This window comes from Alosa sapidissima, chromosome 17 (assembly GCF_018492685.1).
Source record: "Alosa sapidissima isolate fAloSap1 chromosome 17, fAloSap1.pri, whole genome shotgun sequence".
Lineage (NCBI taxonomy): Eukaryota > Metazoa > Chordata > Actinopteri > Clupeiformes > Clupeidae > Alosa > Alosa sapidissima.
This window is the reverse complement of record NC_055973.1, coordinates 25,375,040-25,383,930: the sequence shown is the minus strand read 5'-3', so window position 1 is coordinate 25,383,930 and position 8,891 is coordinate 25,375,040. Positions and strand designations below refer to the sequence as shown.

General features: G+C 44.9%; 1 long non-coding RNA gene across 2 annotated transcripts; it reads left to right on the top strand.

Annotated features, from left to right (window-relative positions):
* Positions 1 to 2,365: 2,365 nt before the first annotated feature.
* Positions 2,366 to 3,910, top strand: LOC121688022. 2 transcript variants are annotated; one of them, XR_006024485.1, is made up of 3 exons: positions 2,366 to 2,529; positions 2,610 to 2,666; positions 2,761 to 3,910. It is a non-coding gene; the product is annotated as an uncharacterized LOC121688022 (long non-coding RNA). The 2 variants fall into 2 exon arrangements; XR_006024484.1 differs by having other exon boundaries at positions 2,610 to 3,910.
* The last annotated feature ends 4,981 nt before the right edge of the window (positions 3,911 to 8,891 follow it).

Genomic DNA, 8,891 nt, shown 5'->3' with positions numbered 1-8,891 from the left:
TGCTTGAGGTGGATGCCAGTCATACTGGGCTTGGAGCGGTGTTGTCTCAGGAGCAGGAGGGCAAGGTCCGACCAATTGCCTACGCCAGTCGCAGCCTGAACCCTGCAGAAAGGAATTACAGCTCCATGAAGTTGGAATTTCTCGGGATGAAATGGGCGATGACGGAGAAGTTCCGGGAATACCTGTGGGGCCAGCACTGCACTGTCTGGACGGATAATAATCCGTTGAGTCACCTAGCGACAGCCAAGCTGGGTGCTACGGAGCAGCGATGGGTAGCCGAGCTGTCTGCCTTCAACTACAACATCCGATATCGGCCTGGTCGTACCAACAAAAATGCTGACTCCCTGTCCAGGCAGACTCCCGTAGCGGTACCAGGACCAAGTATGGGGTCCTATGCAGTAGGGACCGCTATACCTGTGCCTGTGCATCAAGCTGCCCGAAGACAAGAACAGCTCCAAGTGACCCAAACAGCCATATCTGTCTTCCCCTCCCGTACCACTGATGACCTGAGGATGCTGCAAGAGGCAGACCCTACCATCGGCACCTTCCTGCCTTTCTGGCGAACCAAGAAGCCACCAAACTCTACCACTCGGGAAGGGTTATCGGGACCCACTAGGGTGCTGTTACGGCAGTGGGACAGGATTGTGGGAATCACTGGTCTGATCTACCGCCGAATGCACCGGCCCGATGGGGGCGAAGAAGTTCTTCAACTCCTGTTGCCAGCGTGTCTTAGGGATGAAGTCCTGCAGCAGCTTCATAATGACCATGGCCATCAGGGCATTGAACGTACCACAGAACTTGTACGACAGAGATGCTATTGGCCCGGAATGGGGGCGGACATCAAACGGTGGTGTCAGAACTGTGCAAGGTGTACCCTTGCCAGATCAGCCCAGCCCAAACTCCATGCACCTATGGGACATCTGCTGGCGTCCCATCCAAATCAAATACTGGCGGTGGATTTTACCTTTCTGGAGCCTGCGACGGATGGTAGGGAACAGGTCTTGATTATGACTGACATCTTTTCGAAATTCACACAGGCAGTGCCAACCCGAGACCAGAGGGCAACAACCGTGGCCAGCATACTTGTCCGGGAGTGGTTCTTTCGATTTGGCGTCCCTGCTCGCATCCACTCGGACCAGGGCCGCAGCTTCGAGAACGCTGTAGTCTACCAGCTGTGCAGTCTGTATGGAGTTCAGAAGACCCGTACGACGCCTTACCACCCACAGGGCAATGGTCAGTGTGAGCGGTTTAACCGCACAATGCACGACTTGTTGCGATCTCTACCAGGAGAACAGAAGAGCCGCTGGCCGGAGTACTTACCCCAGCTGGTGTTTTGCTACAATACGACCATTCATCAGTCGACAGGTGAGTCACCACACTACTTGATGTTTGGTCAAGAACCTCATTTACCTGTCGACTTCCTCCTAGGCAGGGTAAAAGAACCAGAGGATGGGCGAGTGAGTGACTGGGTGCGAGAACACCAGCGGCGTCTTCAGATGGCCTTCCATGGTGCCAGGGAACGCCTGCAAGCCGCTGCGTTAAGGAGGAAGGAACGACATGACCACAGGCCCCAGAGTGACCCCTTGGCAGAAGGACAGCTGGTCTACCTGAGAAACTGCACCGTGAGGGGGCGCACGAAAATCCAGGATGCTTGGAGTCCCACCATACATCAAATTGTCCGTGCACCAGGTCCTGGTGGAGTGGTGTACTCCGTTGCGCCTGTGCATGATCTTAGCCAGATTCGACAAGTGCACCAGACCATGTTGAAGCCTGCCCATCCTGAGCCGGACACAGCACCCCCCCGCATGCCAACGGAACCTCAGGCCGTGGTGAGTAGACCAGCAGAAGACGATGAACGTGGCCAGTGGGTCCTCGTTCGCTCCCCCGGAGGCCAGGCGCAGTCTGTCCAGCTGCCAGTCGCCCCTTGCCCTGGATACTCTGAAACGGCCAGGCTCCAAGTCGAGGCGAGTCCACCTGGTCCACCTGCATTGCCTGCCCTGCCTGCTCCTACTCAAGTTGCCCCCATTGCGGCTGACCCGCCCACCAGTACAGTAGCTCCACGGAGGACGACTCGTGCCACAGCTGGAACACATGTGAACCCTCATCATCTCCCAGTGTCCATGGTGAGTAGGGCAGCTGGGGCTATGGACCCCCGGGTGTTTGGATCTAACAGTAGGGTGACTGCAGTTTTCCGACCTTGGTGTTAAGGCTAATCTATATGGGTTGGGTTTTCTTCTCTGGGTGTTTTAGGCCTCTTTGATCTTATCTGCGGGACGCCGATAACAAATGGGGGGGGTAGAATGTAACCGGCAGAGCCACTGCTGTATTAAGTTTGTCCTCCTGCTGTACCGTAGCTCCTTTCCCCTTTGTCACGCCTTCCAGTTAGCTTCTAAGTGGCTAGGTTTCCTTAGCGGCAACACCACTTTCTATAAAATAACAGGCTCACCGGTAGGCCGACTAAGATCCCTGGTTTCTGTAAACACTGCCGATTCGGCTATCCTTGGTTCCCTGGGTGTTCGTCTGTGAAAGGTACGTGCTATTGCCTCATCTGCTACACGATCATATGATTGTATTTATTTGTTTATCTAATGTTAAACTGTGGGCAACAGGTGTCCTACTGTCGCTAGACCCTTCCGAGTAGTTGGTGGGTAGATCTACTACTGAAGGTAATAGTACACTATTTTAATCATTGTTGGTTTAACGTCAGGCTACCATGTTTGTGAGGTTGTACGTATATTTAATAGCCACATTGTAACGTAGGTCTCGGGTGAAAAGACGTTTTAACGAAGCCCTGCACTGTTTACCAAGGAACCTAGCCAACAAAGGTACATTTATTTGTAACTCTCGTTAGGGAGAGAAATATTTGTCTGTAAACCCTTTTGCTCTTATCTATGTCTGTTTACTACCTCTATGTGATTGTTGCCGCTTTAGTATGATGTAGCACATGTGAGCTAATCATGTCCTCAGTCTATGATGCAAATGCCTGTCTCGCTGTATCTGACATATGCTTGTGTACAGCAGTGTTCTCATGCCAGCTTGTGGTGACGAGCGCCAGGGGTCCCCTTGCCATGTGGTGTTTGCTTTTAGGATGCACTGAGGTAAAGTAGAATGATGCCTAGTGTGAAGGTGTAAATCCTGTCAATGGAAAACTGTTATTTGTTGATTGTGTATTGTTTATGGATGACTGATTCTGACTGTTTTGTGTCTCCAGAACCAGTTGCCACTGCTGTTTTGCCTACTGTAAAATTAATGTAAAGTAGCTTTCGCCCGTTTTGTTTGTTTTCTTTTTCTGTTTAGTTGGTTTCATTTGGTATTATTTGACTTGGCCGTTACCTTTTAGCTTCCTGTTACCTCTCTCCTTCACGGCATTAGGGCATGTGTGGTACTGGCTGCCCCAGTAGTTTGCTACCAGTAAAATCCTTCCTATTCAGCTTGCTCTACTGTTTTCCCAGTCACTGAGTGCTAACCATCCCCTCCCCCTTCTCTCTTCTCCAGAGTAATAGTGAAGCTGCTCACGGGGCAGGTCGCCGGATCTGAGTCCTCCTCTTCGCGCACTGCTCACAGTATTTTGTAGTGGTAACGTGCACCTCACCATTTGCTGTGATCACATTGTTGCAGTAGTTGTGCCTATGCGTGTGTGTGTATGTGTGTCTGTGTGAATAGGCACCAGAGTCAAGAGCACGAGTGTTGTGTCGGCCTCACACTTCTCCCAGGACAGGTAACCGCTCCCCATCAGCTGACTAGCTATCTCTCCCCTACTACTGTCCCAAAGAGTAATATCCCTGGTGGCAGCCATTACCACTTCCCCTTGCCGTTCACCATAGTGGGTCTGCGCTCTAGTGCTTAACCGCATAAATGGCCTTTTAAGTGAATTCCATATTAATAAATCTTGTTTATTTTTGTACTGGAATCACGTCTCTGTCTTTACTCATCTTATCTGTGTGTCTCATCAAATATACTTGGGTTTACAACATATCTTGGTGTGAAAGGCCCCAAGTGGCGTAGTCGTGCACTTATATGTACCCTATAGGTACAGTCGGTCACACACGCACGCACGCACACATGACGCACAAATAAGCACAAAAGGTAACGGTTTAGTAGAAAAGTAAGAATAAAATATTGAAATTAAATAAAAAGAATCAATTATATAAGATGTAAGAAGGACAGGTTTGTTCACTGGTAGACCAGGAAAGAGTGGGAAAGGATGTGCTGAAGGAAACTCAGAAGCCCTGAGCATTTCCATATCAGAGGCACGTTGGAGAGGGCATGCCCAAATAATTGGATAGAAGCTGGAGCTTCCAGTAACTGGTCTGATTTTCACCGATACTCCCCTCATTATAAGGACTCGATGTAATGTAGTCTGACTTTTTAATGAAATGCTCCCCAGCTTCTCCGTCTGGGCCTGTGGCGGCTGAGCGCTCGCTGCAGACCCAGAGGGTATCGCATCATTAGTGTTTGCTTTACTACGGACGTATTTATTGTTTAAATTGGCCGAGTTATCGTAGCCTCTGATGCTCATTATTTCCTATCCATTTTTGCGCAGAACTTTACGGATTTCATTTAATTTAATATGGTGACCCCTACAACTGGCAAACTCAGGCATATTCTCATTCTTGCATCAGCTAAAGTATTGCGGAAACCAGCGCCTTGTAGAATCACATCAAACATTCTTTTTTTCTTCGGGAGATAAAAGAACAGTATCGGGCTGGCCTGTGTGAAGCCACGTGAGGATTTCATTTTATGTCGGGTCTCATATCCCATTTCCAGCTGACTTCAGAGGCAACTCTTTCCGTGATTAAAAAACCGCTGGGTTTCACCTTAATTTCAAAGTCTCCAAAAAGTTAATGTCCTGGAAGGAAGACACACTGTATTCAAGGGTAGAAGAGGAAGGGCAGGAAATTAGCTAATGGAGAACTCATTTTGTGGTAGAGAGAGAGAGACAAAAGTGTGATGTGCAAGAGCATCATGGGAAGAGCTTCAACCGTTCGCTAACATTAGACTGTTCCAGAATCTAATGATTTTCTTATTCATAAAAAAATGAGTGCATGTCATTTGTCCGCATTATTCTCATTCGTCCATATTCACTTGAGCAAAATAATGAATTTATTTGAACAATGCCTGGCTTAAACGCATAGCCTTGTAAGGCTATAAAAGAGCTGGACTAGTGTACTATTCTACAATTGTGTCGCTCTGTCTGCCCTGTGCCAATGTAACAAAATGTAGACATCAATGACACACCTTAGACAGGGGCTCTGAGTGGAAGTCCAGCGAACCTGGCACTACAGGCATGTGCTTGGCGAAACATTGTTCAGCGTGTGCCTATGAGAACGTCCTGCTCTGCGCCCCTGGGGTGTACGATCCTCGTCCAACGTGAAGTCTCTGGCCAGTGAGAGGTCGAGCAGAAAGCCTACCGGTCCAGGCCAGGAGATCACACACAGCATTTGTATCCCCCGAACGCTTCCGGGAAGACATTCAGACAGGGTTCAATGAGTGACTCACACATCAGACACGGGCTACACTGACCAACAGCTCCCTTCACAAAACCCTTGTAGGCCTTTTCCAACAAACTTGTGGCAAAACTAACCACCATTGCAGTGTAGGCAGGATATTGGAAGGCATAGGTACTAAAAAAAACACTAACTCAGCCTTAGTGGGTCTCTCTCCTCTAGATGTAAGCAGTGCTACTAGAACAAGTTACAGTACATCTCCCCCAGGCATTAGTTCTGTCTTTGAATATCACACTTCATCAAATAACACTTTTAACACTTTAAACTGCTTACTGTATACCTACTGTATACTCTTAATAACTAACCTATAAGTAACCAAATAAATCAAATGGCAGATAATAGCTAAATGAATTCATTAACATCTGATTTATTATCTATAAATCTGCCATTGCTTAGCTCCGTGGTTTGCTACCAACTTCTAATACAATTCCAGCTCTAAACACATGCCCTGCTTAATCCTTAGAACTGCTGTTTTTAGGGCATTTTCACTCTTTATTCATAAGGATTTATTCTGGTTATTGTAAGTGCCACACACACATATTATATATTGTTTTTTTCAGCAGAGTCTAGGCTATCCAGATCATTTCATGTATTAGTACAAGCATTGATTTTATTTTGATTTTTAAAGAATTAAAATATAAAAAGCATATTATAAAAAATGTATCTCACCACAGCAACCATATAGCTCTACATGCCTTGCATGTGTGTGTAGGGCAGACTGTCCTGAATCGGGCAATATAATTGATATGTTGGAGGGATACTCTGGGGCTGAGCAATTTACAGAAATATATGGTGTGTGATTTACGGAAATAAATGCCATTTTTTATTTAGTGATGAAAAATGACCTTTCTGCGCTCCATATCTGTGAACTGATCTGACCTGACTTGACCCGAGGTTGCGTGTTAGCCTGCGTGCCTATGGTATATGCACTCATAATGATTCTCAACTTTTTACTGCATTGCCATGAACAAAGTAAAGGCAAAAAAGGTGTTTCTTTGTTGAACAAATTGGGATGCAATGTGAGCCTTGAATTGGATGCCATGCAGGAATTTGCTAGGATCTCAAAACCGGATTATGAACATGCTTTGCCATAGAAGTAAGTCCAGCTATATGAAGTTATTATTTTGCTGTCACTTCGTCTGTTTTATAGATACTTGGTATCTAATGATAGCTCTGAGTCTCCTCTTTCATCTGGCATGCGTGGCATATCTATCCGATCACGGGTCCGCGAGTAATTCAAACGAGAGTAATGGGTGTGCAGCGTTGGTTTGTGTACATGATGTTATTATTTTGCAGTAATTTCGTCTGTTTTTATAATCCAGAAGGATCAATATACATGGTACCAATGGATAGCCCTGTGTCCCCTCTTTCATCTGATATACTTGCCATATCTATGCAATCACGGGTTCGTGGGTAATTCAAACGAGAGTAATGGGTGCGCAGGTGAACGCAGAGAAGTATATGATGCAATTTGATTTAATTTCATGATTTTTTTTAATTTTCATACTTGATTGTACAGACAAGTGTGTAGTCTCTTTGGAAAGCCCCACTTCTGCTCTGTCATGCAATAAAGGTTTCATCTCGCTGCGATGAACAGTCCTGGAGCAATGTAACAGAGAAGAAAGGGTGTGTTTTTTGACGCACTTTGCGTCAATCGGGTTCTAAGGGTTAATCTGTATCTATATTTTAATATTCTGTCCTTAAAGATGTTTTATATTTTATATTTCTGTTTTTAAATTTGTTTTCAGTCTCAAACCAATCCCAGGTCATTCACAATATACTTCACAACAGGTCGGTGTTCAAATATTCAGATTTAAAACCCAACATATATATAAAACCCAATATCCTGTTCTGATGTGCCAGCGCCACAAAGAGCATCGTCTCTTCAAAGCCTAAGGCTGCTTCCTCAGCACGGCCATAAAATATGACACTGCAGACAGTCAATATTGAGCTGATGCTTTTTCTTTCCTTGAAGAAATAAGGCCAATATTACCAAAAGAGCTTAACTATAAACTAAAGTGCCACAGGCTTTCTTCTAATGTAATCTAAGTGCCGTCTCTCATTGTGAGTTTCATCACAACTCCAATAAAGGAAGACATGAAAAGTGGCATGTCATTACCTGGGGCGGTCCTCTCAGCCTGTCACCAAAACAGTTTGAAAAAGAAGACAATCTGCCCTATCAAATCACATACAACTATCAAGACAGATGCAGCAAGAAATTAAAAAGTTTAATTTGGGAAGTTGTCATGGCAATCATTTACATTCTCTACCTCTGTGCCTTTGGTCTGTGTATTTGAGGAGATTCTATCTCAAGAACCATAAACTTTTCTTTCCCATTTATTTATTTATTTACTTTTTAATTGTTATTTCAAACAAATGCAGAGGAATATGAAACATTTATGAAAAATATACCGTAGAGAAATGTACAAAATTAAGTGCTTCATAAAAAATATAAAAGGGAAATGCTAAAAGAACTTGAAAACGAACTAAATAAAAACGGAAAAAGTTGATTAACAAACCACCTGAGAACACATCGACTACAGTTAGAGCACCTTTGATTGTTTGTTCCAGTGTTGATCAGGCACAGTAGCTAAAAGCTGCTTCAATCTGCATATTTAGTTCTGACTCTAGGCCTTATACTGAACACACAAGGAGTATCAGGTATGTACTGCCGAAACATATCCAAGGTCATTTGGGCCTGTCCCATATAATTATTTATAAACAAACAGCAGCGATTTTTCACATAGATTTCCATTTTTCGAGGTCACCGAGAACTGTCCGTATAAAAAAAAAAACAACAAAAATCGGTTTTACCTAGCTCTAGTTGCTAGTTCCAACAGCTAAAGGCTTCTACATACCTGACGCACCCGACCGGTAGCGCGACAATGTGACGTCAAAATGACGTAGATCTCTCTGGCGCGCCAGGGTTTTGGCCGTGTAGCGCGAGGTAGCGCACCACTCATTTTTTTTCAGACGAGCGCGACAAGGCGGAAACAGGAAGATGGACTAGTTCGAGGGCAAGCGAGTTGCAGTGTTTTGTTACAGTCGTGAATTTTTAATAGTTTGCTGGATAAGTTAACAAAGTTACCAGTGAGAGTTGCAACACATGGAATTAAGAGGAAAGAATAGAAACGATTTATTTTCAAACAAAGGATATCTATTAAGGCCTGAACAAAATCTCTTTCCACTTCAGGAAATTACACAAACTCAGCCAGCTGCTAGCTAGCTAGCTAGCTAACTAAACTGTTTAAATTATTAAAATTTCCCTCGGGATGACTAAAGTACCTATCTATATATACATCTATCTATCTATCTATCTATCTGTCTACCTGTGCACACACCTTGGAAACTACATGATAATGATGATGGTAGTTGTGAATAGTA